This window comes from Osmerus mordax, chromosome 12 (assembly GCF_038355195.1).
Source record: "Osmerus mordax isolate fOsmMor3 chromosome 12, fOsmMor3.pri, whole genome shotgun sequence".
Classification (NCBI taxonomy): domain Eukaryota; kingdom Metazoa; phylum Chordata; class Actinopteri; order Osmeriformes; family Osmeridae; genus Osmerus; species Osmerus mordax.
The window spans coordinates 18643564-18656082 of NC_090061.1; positions in this window are offsets into that span (position 1 = coordinate 18643564).

Genomic DNA, 12519 nt, shown 5'->3' on the forward strand with positions numbered 1-12519 from the left:
GGTTGGGGTTAGGATGAGGGACCAGGTTGGGTGTAGTTCTTGGGGCGGGCAGAGTGGGGTTAAAGGGAAGGTTGGGTTGGGGTTTAAGACGGCGGATGGAATTGAAGATGGGGTAGTGACGGAATGTTGGATGAGGTCCCGCAGCAGGGTCCCGGGAAGGTTCAGGGCTAGGAGGGGGGTTGGGGGAGGATGCAGGATACGAACCCGGTGTAGGGTAAGGGGAGGGATTCGGGGGGGATGGGGAAAGGAGGGAGAGGGACCGTGCTGCGGGTTGTGTATGTATTGATGCTTGTGTTTGGAGTGCAGGAATTGTGTGTAATGTGTGTGTCGTGTGTGTATTGGTTGTGTACGTGTCTTTGTTTGGTGTGGTGTGTGTATGTGTGGGCTGAGTGGGAGAGAGGGCTGCCAAAGTGTCGTTCTTGATTGTGCGCAGAAACCGTTTGGAATATCCCCTCTTTCTAAGTGCGTGAAATAGTGTTGAGATGGCTATGTGTAAATCTTCTTTGTGAGAAGATATTCTATGAAACCGGATTATTTGTGATTTGACTATACCTTTAAATGTGTGTTTGGGATGGTAACTATGTTTGTGTAATAGGGCGTGTGTGTCTGTAGGTTTAAAGTATACGCGTGTCTGTAATGTCTTATGTGTTGTATTTATTGGGTGAAAATATACTGTGGTGTCCAAAAAGTGAATTTGCTGTGGGTCAATTATGTATTTTACTGTTATTGACGGGTGATGTGAGTTTAGTATGTGTATGAATTCCGTGAAATGTTTGATGTCGTGTGGCCATGCTCCTATGATGTCATCTAAAAATCTGTAGTAAAATGATGGTTGTAGTGGACACTTTGACAGCGCTTCTCTCTCCCACTCAGCCATATATATGTTTGCATAAGCAGGTGCGAACTTCTTGCCCATAGCTGTTCCCGATATCTGTAGATAATGTTTATTGTTAAATAAAAAGTCATTGCTGTCTAAACTGATTTGGAGTAATTGTAGAATGTCCTGATCCGGTCTATTGGGGTCTGGGTGTTTGTGAAATAATGACTTGACGGCCTGCACACCCATTGTGGTGTTAATGTTGGTGTACAGGCTGTCAACGTCAATGGTGAAGATGTGTGTGTGGAAGGGAACAGCTATGGGCTTGAGCTTCTCTAAGAAGTGGTAGGTGTCTTTGAGGTAACTGGGGTGGCGGGTGGATAGGGGGTTGATGTAGTGGTCAATGTATTCCGATATGTTATATGATTCGCTGTTGCAATCTGAGACTATGGGTCTACCAGGAGGAACTTCAAAGGGAATGGTCCAGGTGTCCGGTTCTTTATGGATCTTGGGAAGTAAGTAAAAGAGTCTCTGTCGTGGTGTGTCTGGTCCGTATAAGTAGTCCCGTTGTTTGGCTGTAATGTACTGTCTGCTGTAGAGTGATTTGATGATAGTCCTAAGTTTAACCTGTGTCTGTGGTTGTATGCTATCCGGTATGATCTTGTAATGTCTGTTGTTGTTTAATTGCCTATTTGCTTCAAAGATGTACTGGTGGTTATCTAAAATGACTATCTTGGATCCTTTGTCCGCTGGTTTGATGACTATGTGTGTGTTGTTTTTAAGTGTTTGTAGTGATTCTCGGAGTGTGGTCGTGAGGTTGTCTGGTCTGTCCGTCTGTGTGCTGTTGTGGTCCCGTAGTGTCCTTCTGTCTGTCTTAATGAGGTGCCTGATATGATGATCCACCTGGGAGAGTTTGGGCTCCCAGGTGGAGGGATTGATAAATGGCAGGTGAATGTCATTGTCCGTGAAGTCAAAGTAGTCCAAAATCTTGAGTCGTCTGTGGTATTTGTGAATGTCCCTTTGAAGTTCCTCCTGGTCAAAAGTGGTGGGGCGGGGAACGAAGGTGAGGCCTCTCTCCAGCAGTGCTATCTGTGTTTGTGACGGGTGAAATGTTTTGGACAGATTCAGTATGTTGGAGTTGGATGACAGTGGTGCGTGAGGGAGTTGAGAGGCGGAGAGAGGGGGGGCAGTAGATGTGTGTGTCGTTTGTAGGTGAGTGGCGATGTTAGAGGTGTCCGGGTTGTGGGTAGGGGTGATTATAAATTTAGTTGTGCACACCAGTGTGAGAAAATTGCTGTTGCTGTTTCCGGTGTCCAGTGAATGGTGTCCCTAGTGGTGCGGAATGAGTCCTTCGGTATTTCAAAGAGTGTGGGTAGATGTGTGCTGATGTATCCATTCATTATCTTGATGTTTTGTTTCTGTTGTGGGGTGAGAAGTGGTGAGTGGTTCATGATGGGGACATAGATGGTGGCGTTGGGGAAAGTGCTCTTGGCTTCCTTGTGCATGCTTGCTAACTGTTTTAGTGATGTCTGGTATGGGTCGTGGTCCTTGTTGTTGAGACCCACCGAGAGGACCACCACCTGTGTGTGTGGGTGTATATCTGTTTTTTCCAGAACCTTCTGGAAATGATAGAAAGTGGCCCCAGGGTAGCTGTCCACCTGTGCCATAGGGTTCTGGAAGGAGGGGATTCTATTAAGATTAGAATCCCCAATGAACAAGTGGGACTTGGTGCCCTTGATTGTCCAGTCCGCCACCTTGCGTGAGGGGCGAGCTATGTGGTAGGAGGGTTTGACTGATGTGTGTGCATGAGAGGAGGTGGTTTGGCTATGTGATGGAGGCTGGGGACTATGTGTTGTTTCTAAGGGTGTGTGTGTGGAGGCGCCAAGTCGTGGAGAGTCCCCCACAGGCCCCTTGGTAGGGTGGAAAGGGGAGGGCTCAGAGCAGGCTTTCTCCAAAGGTGATTTGCCTTTTAGGTGCCCTTTCATCATTTTAGCCTGCAATGAGGGCCTGTTTTTTGAGGGACTCTCCTGTCTGGCGCCTGGGGAAGGGAAAAAAGAGGGGGTTAACGGGTGTGCAGTGATGTTAGGGCCAGGTTTCTGAGGGATGGGGGAGGCTGATGAGGGGGAATTGCGGTGACCTACGGGGGAGGGGAAGCTTGTCTCTGTGGAGAAAGCTTCCCGTGTGCGTGTTTGTGTGTTGGAGGGGGAGTAAGTGTGTTTTTTGAAATGAGATTGAGTGAGGGACTTAGTGGTTAGTGTGGGGGGAGTCCTGAGTGTGGTGGCCAGAAGGGGGATCTGAGATGTGCGTGCGCCTAAATTGAGTGTGTATTTGTATGTGTGAGCGGCTCTGGGAAGGAGTGGGAATTCTGGTGATATCTGTGTGTTGTGAAACGAAGTGTCTGTGATGTGTTGTACGGTGGGTGTTCCTATGTGTGTGCTAATTGTTTCTTTTTTTGTAGGTGTGTTTGTAAGTGGCTGAGGTGGCGGTGTAGCTGGCAAGGTGGCGGACTGGACGGTCGGCAAAGGTAGGTGCTGGGTTGTGATCTGGTGTGCAGGTGAAGCTGAAGGTAAGGTGACTGGTTGGAGGACAGGTGATGTTGGAGATTGGACTACAGGTGAGATGAAATGTGTGGTGCATGACTGTTGAGTTGTTGGGTGTGGTGTAGTCGTGTGTATGATGGGTGGCTGTTGTGTGGGTAAATGTGTTGTGGGAGTGGCTACAGGTGTAGGGGCCATGTCTGTGTGTGTAGTGGTAATGGGTGGCTGTTGAGTGACTGTATATGTTATGGTGGTATCTATGTGTTCTGTAAGTAAACATTGGGTGGGTGAGTGTGGTGTAGTGTTGTTGGATGTGTGTGTGATAGGTGGCTGTGGAGAGAGCAAGTGTGGTGCAGTGTTGTTGACCGTGTGTGAGACAGGTGACTGTTGGTGGAGTGAGTGCGGTGAAGTGTTTCTGAATGTGTGTGTGATAGGTGGCTGAGATGGTGGGGGTGGTGCCGTGTTGTTGGCTGTGTGAGGTGTGTGTAGTGTAGTGTTGTTGGTTGTATGTGGTGTGTGTGTGTGTGATGTGGTGTTATTGGCTGTGTGTTGTGTGTGTTGTGTAGTGTTGTCGGGTGTATGTGGTATGTGTGTGTGTGATGCAATATTGTTGGTTGTGTGAGGTGTGTGTAGTGTGGTGTTGTTGGCTGTATGTGGTGTGTGTGTGTGTGATGCCGTGTTGTTGGCTGTGTGTGGTGTGTGTTGTGTAGTGTTGTTGGGCGTATGTGGCGTGTGTGTGTGTGATGGTGATGCAGTGTTGTTGGATATGTGTGGTGTGTGTTGTGTAGTGTTGTTGGGCGTATGTGGCGTGTGTGTGTGTGATGCAGTGTTGTTGGCTATGTGTGGTGTGTTTTGTGTAGTATTGTTGGCTGTATGTGATGTGTATGTGTGTGATGGTGATGTAGTGTTGTTGGCTGTGTGTGGTGTGTGTTGTGTAGTATTGTTGGCTGTATGTGGTGTGTATGTATGTGATGGTGATGCAGTGTTGTTGGCTGTGTGTGGTGTGTGTTGAGTAGTAGTGTTGGCTGTACGTGGTGTGTATGTGTGTGGTGGTGATGCAGTGTTGTTGGCTGTGTGTGGTGTGTGTTGTGTAGTATTGTTGGCTGTATGTGGTGTGTGTGTGTGTGCTGGTGATGCAGTATTGTTGGCTGTGTGTGGTATGTGTTGTGTAGTATTGTTGGCTGTATGTGGTGTGTGTGTGTGTGCTGGTGATGCAGTGTTGTTGGCTGTGTGTGGTGTGTGCTGTGTAGTGTTGTTGGCTGCATGTGGTGTGTGTGTGTGTGGTGCAGTGTTGTTGATTATGTGTGGTGTGTGTTGCGTAGTGTTGTTGGCTGTATGTGGTGTGTGTAGTGTAGTGTTGTTAGTTATGTGTGTTGTAGTTTGCTGCTGAAGGAATGACTGTGGTGTGTGTGGTGTGGTGTCACTAGCTGTGTGTATTGTAGATGATTGTTGAAGGGAGGACTGTGTTGTGTGTGGAGTGTGTGTTCTGGGTTGTCGTTGAGGAAGTGACTGTAGTGGGTGTGATGGAAGGTGGGCTGTATGTGTGATAGGTGGTTGAGATGTAGGTGCCTGTGCTGTAATAGTATGTGTGGAGATGCTGGATGACTGTTGGCTAGGTGTCTGTGATTTAAGTGTGTCTGCATATGTCTTGCGTGGCCGTTGGGTGAATGTGTGTGCTGCAGGGATGGTTGTGTGTGCAGTAGTGGTAGTAGTAGTGAGTGGCTGATGTACAGATGGATCTGTTGTGGGAGTGCCTATGTGTGTAGTGGCTGGCTGTTGAGTGGGTGACTGCGGTGTTGGAGTGGTCCTGTGTGACTGCCCGTGCTGTGTGACTGAGGGGAGTTGTAGAAGTGTCTCTACTGTTGCAATGGTTGTCTGTGTGAGTCTGTGTGTGTACCTCTTCTGTGCCCACCCCATGGCTATGTGCAATGCAGTGGTGTTGAGTGTGGGTGCTGTGGGGATGAGTGTCTGGATGGTAGTGTTGTAGTGTGTCTGTAAAATGCCCAGGTTATTATTCATCCATAGTGTAGTGTTGTCTGCAACTAAAAGTGTGGTGTGTTCAGTAGGTGAAGAAGGCCTGATAAAAGAAGTGAGTTTCCCCACCTGCCTCATCATGCCTCTCGGGTGAGTCTTTGTTAAAATGGCGGCATTCATGATCTCACCATGGTGGACTGCCTGTATTATTTTAAAATACAATTTTGCTGCTTGCCTGGTGGCCTCATCCGGTGCCTGACCCGTGGGCAGAGTGTTGTATGTGTTGTGTGTGTAAGTGTTGTGTGTGTGCGTGTCTGCATGGGTGTTGTGTGTTTGAGTATTGTGTGGCTGCGCATTGGGTGGATGCATTCGTTGTGGATAAGTGTTGTAGGCCTGGGTGTTGTGTGACTGAATGTTATGTGATGCAGTGTGATGTGGATGAGGATTACGGGGTTGAGTGTTGTCTGGTAGGGTGTTGTGTGCTGGAGTGTGATATGTGTGAGTGTTGTGGCCCTGGGTGTTGTATGTCTGAGTGTGGCGTGGTTGAATGTGTTGTACATGAGTGTTGTGTGGGTGAATGTTGTGTGCATGGATGTTATGTGGATGAATGTTACGGTATTGTGTCTGGATGTAAGGATATGGTGTTCTATTGTATGTGTGTGGTGTTCTAAGTGGTGGATGGATCTGTGGGTGAGTAATGTGTGAATGGAGGCTATGTGCAGCATTATTGTGTGAATAGGTCTTGTGTGAATGAATGTTATAGTGTTGTGTCTGAGTGGCAGGGTATGATGTTCTATTGTAGGTGTGTGGTGTTCTAAATGGTGGGTGACTCTGTAAATGTAAAAGTGATGGCAAACCTAACAAAGATGGCCTAGCTACACTGTTAAAACCGCTAACTAAACTGCTGGTGTGTTCTCCTGTCTTAAAACGCACCGCCGGCCTACCTCCCTGAGGGTACATATTTAAAAATCAGAGTGGGGTAATCTGGACAGCTGTGGTGTTTGTTAAAAGCTGCCCAGACAGGGCCCTTACCGCCTAGTTTTTGGTGTTTCCAGCTGCCAGGGCGTTGGTGGTGGGTTTCCCAGGTCCGGTCCGTCTCCTCCTCTTCACCTCTCCAGGCTCAGGACACAGTGTTCAAGATTCCAGTGGAAATAGTAAAAATTTGTGTTCCTGGTGTAGGTAAAAAAGGCCCGGGCCTGTAGATGGATATTAAAAAGAGAAAAAGCAATCCTGGGAAACCTTTGCTGCAGAGAGTCTAAAAAGAGCCCTCCCCAAACTGATTTTAAAATTGTAACTTTATTAAACTTTAAAATCAAATTATCAATATCCAAACTCAAGGAGATAAAACCAATTGTGCATAAAAAGATAAAACCCGACGTTTCGCAGTAATTTCTGCTTCATCAGGGGAGATAGGCTCCCAGGAGAACACACCAGCTTTTATGAACTAGCACCCTCGGGAGAGGGGCACGCCCCTCTCCCAAGGGTGCACCTAATTGGCCCTATCTGATTGGATGATACATTGTCCCTAAGCTATCCCTATGCTATGCCTAATTTCTAACTGGTTCTCTAAGCTAACTGGTTTCTGTGATTGGTTCATTTGAATTGTGTGATGTCATGGAGAGATGGATATGGGTAGGTCCTGGTATATTTCCATTCCTTTTATAAAAGATTGCCAGAGGTTTGTGCAGAGGTGGAAATTTTCAGTTGTGTGTGTGTCATGTGCAATGCATTATGGGTGATGTAGTCTGTGAAAATATGGGGATGTGGACCCAAACCAAATAAATACAACTGTAGCTCAAAAAACATATATATGGGTGTGCTGTGAATATTGGGTACCTCATGGAAAATGTGTTCTATAAAAGGGTGCTATTAAAATCCAATAAAATCCAAGTTGTAACAATAAAACCAATTGTGTTATGTGTCCCTGAGAAGGTAATGTAAGTGTAAATGTAACTAAAATAACTTATATTGTATTGTAGATGGGTGCGTAGTGTCCTGTCCGGTGGATCACGGAAGATGTCTTGTGTATGCTGATGGAGATATGGTAAGTATACTGTATGTTAATGTATATATGTGGGAGTCAAAATGTATTGCAGATCTTAAAAATAGGTTGTGTGTTGATATTGTTTCATGATCATGGGCATGATGAGACAGGTCTAAAAGATTAAAATAAAATAAATATGATAAAACATTGGGGGAAACTGCACAACTAGACTATAAAGCTTAAAATTGTACAGTCATCTAGTTTCTCTTTTTTCCTTTTTTAGGTGTAGGTAAATACTTCAGCCACTAGATGTCACCATTCTGCCCCCTCTTTATTGGTAAGTCTATTTGTACAAATGTGCTAGATATGGTATATAAAGTGTAGTGTTCTAGTATATGATGAGTGTACTGTATATATTGCTGATATGATAGATGGGTGTATCTGGTGTGTACAAATGTAGGTATGTGAGTGCCAGTGTGTTGGTGTTAGGGTCATAATGTTGTATGAGGTATGTAGAGTATTCTATCCTGTCTCACTTATGTGGTGCCTTATGTCTGGGGTGTGTCTGCGTGCTGCTGAATGGAAAAAGTTTACTCTGTGGGGTTGAAGAGTCACATATACAACAATTTCAAAAGCACACAGTCCAACAACACATCACAACCATCATAATGCTTTTCTCTTGGCTGTTATGGATCCTAAGGGTTTATTGCTGTTGTAATGAAAATATTATCTAAGGCACAGGTGGGCCACCCCGGGGCCTTAACTGTAGTTGTTGTGGTTGTTGTTTTGCTCTCAGTGGATCCCAACCTGGTGGCCAGCGGACAGCGGGTACTTCTTGTGTATTGTGGTGAGAGGTGAGTGTAAATACAGAACTAAGGCTAAACAACAGAAATAATGGCTCTGGCAGGGTTAGGTTTGGGTTAGGGTGGGGTTAAAAAGAAAAACTGGATGGTCTTAAAAAGCGCGGGCCTATCATTTCTGTGTTTAAAAAATATATATAACAAAGGACAGGAGGGAAAACAGAAATACAAAAAAATGTGTTGTGAAATAATGTGTGTGTTTTCTTTTACAGGTGCTGTGTGGTGGTGGCTGAGTGGATGGTGCTGAGGATTGGAGGACCAAGGTAGGTGTTGTTGAATTTGTTCTTTAGTGTGTAGATCTATGTGCCAGTATGTAAGTGTGTGCGTGTGTATGGATATATAGTCAGGTAAGTTATGTGTGTGTATATTACTTTAGGTCATGTATGCGTAAGAATATGTATGAATGTGTACATGTATATGTTCCAAAGTGTTGTGAAGTAATGTGTTTGTTCTTTTACAGATGCTGTGTGACGATGGATGAGTGGATGGTGCTGATCAAGGTAAGTGTTAATTTATTTATTGAGTGAAGCAGGTCTTGTATGAGATGAAGAGTGTTATGTTTTTTCATTCAGTCCCAGGGGTGTAATTGTGTTTAACTGTGTGATCCATTTTCTTTCGGCGTGTTTCCGCTGTCCACTGGACCACCCGGACCCCGACTCCACACCAGATATGATGAGGTGAGTGACGGGGTGCTCCTGGAAGTGTGTGACGAGTGTTGTTTGTAGGTGTGCCCGTGAGATGTTGTATAGGTGTTGTTTGAGCCTAGTGTCTATTGATGAACCGGTTTCTCCTATGTAGTGTTTGTGACAGAGGGTGCAGGTGATGATGTATACTGCATTGGAGGTTTGTAAGGTGAGGTTGTCCGGGACTGGAGCTGATGTGTGACTGTGAGGGTTTGTAATGAATTTTCTGTACTTATAATGAAGTGTATGAGGTTTGGCTGCTGGAGAGGGCATGGTGCTGAATTTGGTGTGTATGAGTATGTCCTTTAAGCTTTTATTTTTTCTGTATGCTGAAATGATCTTGTAGGGTTTTAGTGCGGGGTATGTGCGTTGAGCCGTGGTGAAGTTGTGTTTGAATGCATGTTGTAGGGGTCGAGTTTTATGTGAAAATGTGGTGACTAGGGGAATGATTATTAACGGGTCCGTGACGGTGTCTGAGGTGAACGGTGTGCCGGTGTTGATTGTGGGTGGTGGGGCCGGGGGGGTGAAAACAGAATCCTGATTTTTAAAGGGAGGGTTGGGTTTAGGCCTAGGGTTAAAGGGAGGGGTGGGGTTACAGGGAGGGTTGGGGTTGGGTATGGGGTCGGAGGGACTTTTAAAGGGAGGGTTGGCTTTAGGCCTAGGGTTAAAGGGAGGGGTGGGGTTACAGGGAGGGTTTGGGTTGGGCGTGGGGTCCGAGGGGTTGGGGTTAGGATGAGGGACCAGGCTGGGTGTAGTTCTTGGGGTGGGCAGAGTGGGGTTAAAGGGCGGGTTGAAGGGAGTTAGGGTTAGGGTTAGGGTTAGGGTTAGGGTTAGGGTTAGGGTTAGGGTTAGGGTTAGGGTTAGGGTTAGGGTTAGGGTTAGGTTTGACGTCTGAAAATCCCCCGAGCCCAGTAGTTCGGTACTTCGACCCACTTAGGCTCAGGACTGAGGCACACGCTATGCCAATGCTGAGTCATCCACCACATCCGAACAGGGGCTAGGCCCCTCTAGGAACCCCGAGGGGAACCCAGGCCGGGTAACCCCTGAAGTGCTCGCCACCCGACACAAGGTGAGTGAGGAGCACCCAGAGGGACAGTAATATATAAACATACAGTAAGAAACAATGCATAATATATAAGTATAGGTCGAGCACATGGATAGCCGTCTCCGTATCCACTTGACATGTTCAGGTAGCAGGGTCAATGCGGAAGCATGCTCAGGGTCAGAAAGGCCCCTTGTAGTTAGTAGAAGTTAATATCTGGAGGGTCTCTGTCCACCTGGGGACAAAGTAAACACCATCAGAGTATATAAAAGTCATAAATTGTTTGAAACCGAGTTATTATTCCAACTATGGTATTGATCCTTAGAGTCCCGATCCCAAAGGGGTCAAGGTACACATCCTCAGATTATAAATCAGGTTTGATGTCTGATGATCCCTCGAGCCCAGCAGTTTCGTGCTTCGACCCGCTTAGACGTGAACTCTCACTGGTTGGGGTTAGAAAAAATGACTCAGTGAGGTGGCCCAGTGATCAGAGATAAACCCACTGGGGGGAAGCAACGGTCAAGTTTTAAGCGTAGACCCCCCCCAGGTTGGGGTTAGGATAAGTGACAGGGGGGCTATCCCACCCCATTAAGTCACGGTAGGTTAGTCGTCCGGTTAAGTTTTAGGCGTAGGCCCTCCCAGGTTGGGGTTAGGATAAGTGACAGGGGGGTTATCCTACCCCCTTAAAGTCACAGTAGGTAAGCCTTCCGGTTAAGTTTTAGGCGTAGACCCTCCCAGGTTGGGGTTAGGGTAAGTGACAGGGGGGCTATCTCACCCCATTAAGTCACAGCAGGTCAGTCGTCTGGTTAAGTTTTAGGCGTAGACCCTCCCAGGTTGGGGTTAGGATAAGTGACAGGAGGGCTATCCTGGCCCATTAAGTCACAGTAGGTCAGCTTTACGGTTAAGTTTAGGCGTAGACCCTCCCAGGTTGGGGTTAGGATAGGTGACAGGGGGGCTATTCCACCCCATTAAATCACAGTAGGTCAGCCTATGGGATGGTGACGGTTGGGTTGAGGTACGCGGAGGAGGGCAAGAAAGGGAGAAATATGCAGGCGTCTAGGGGGAGTACCCGAGGAACGCAGGAGGGATAGATAGAAATTAAATAAAGGGCCTGTGTGGACATATGAGGTGCAACTGAGTGTGTGAGTGCGTGTCCTACCTTGACCGGGCAGCTAACTAAATCTGAAAAGCTAAAAAAGGTTCTACCTGGAAAGTTAAGAATCTATACCGATCCCGGGTGCAGATGTGGGGAGGACCCCAAGGAAATGCAGGGCTGTGGAAGGAAGGGGTTAATAAACAAGATACATGAGTGTCATAGCCCTGTCCTCACTGCACATGAGTGCGATGAAGATAAAGCCATGCAGACAATAGTGGTGGGAGTGGGGTGAGAGAGATATAGAGAGAGGCGCTCCTGTTAGAGCAAATAAAAGTTGTAGTCAAAAACGCAGGACTCCATTCCCTGGGCGGTGCCTCCTGCCGGGCCCATGCCAGAAATTAAGCAGGGATATACGGGGTCCTAACTGGCCACGACCGGTTTCGTCCTCTCCCAGGACTCGTCAGGTGACGGAAATAAAACATGAGCAGGAACCAGGGCCATCCTAGGCTACGGACTGACAGGGGACCTCGAGGCTACACCAAAGAAGGAGGATGGTGGTCACCCCGGTGCCCTCCTGGCAGCCCACCAGAAGCGGTATTCAGAATTATTGTCTAGGGAAAAGAGTAGAGAGGGAGAGAGAGAGGGGGAGGGCGCGTGTGTGTGCGAGGCATGTGTGTACACTCAGGGTGGTGAACAAGCTAAGTGGGAGGAGAAGATCTGTAAAAGAAGAAGCATGGGTTAGGATTAGTGAAAGGGGGTCCAGAAAAACCTGTGGAAGGAGGGGGGGGGGGGGGGGGTTTGTCTTTATGTGTGAGTGCTTAATGCACAGAGAAGCCTAAAATATGTGTGTGTGCCTAGAGAAGGAGAGAGAGGGGAACAGACCAGTAGAGAATAGTAGAGAGAGACAGAATGTGTGTGTGAGTGTGTGAGAGTATGTGTGTGAGCAAAGCCTGAGATTATGTGTGTGTGCTTATGCACAGAAAGGAACGTGTGAGCATGGAATGGGAGGGGGAGGAGGGAGAGGGAAGAAAAGAGAAAGTACATTATATTCATGCATACATATACACAGACATGCAGTACAAGCATGCACACACACTATCAGCAGTTCATGCAAACGCGTGGGGTATGAGTATGAGGTGGTAGGCCCAAGTTATTAATAAATGCACCCTATTAAATCAATCAACCAAACTAGACTAGAAAGAAAAACTTACATATGGCCCCAGAAGATGGAGAAGTGAAGGTGAGATGGGAGATCCTAAGATGGATGCTTGCAGCGCGTGGTAGCAGCAGGTGCGTTCATGGGCAAAAAACAAGTGGGCTAGTTAGCAACAGGTCCGCTAGCACGCATGCGTTCACAGCATGGTACTGAATATGGCACAAAACAAGCTAATAATTCGATAAAAAACTAGATAAACAATTTATGAACGGCAAAAGCAAGTTAGAAAAATTATTGAGGGGTGGGAAATGGTCTTACGATCACGCAGCTCCGGTCGGCAGTCACAGTCTCAAACGAACACACAGGCTTA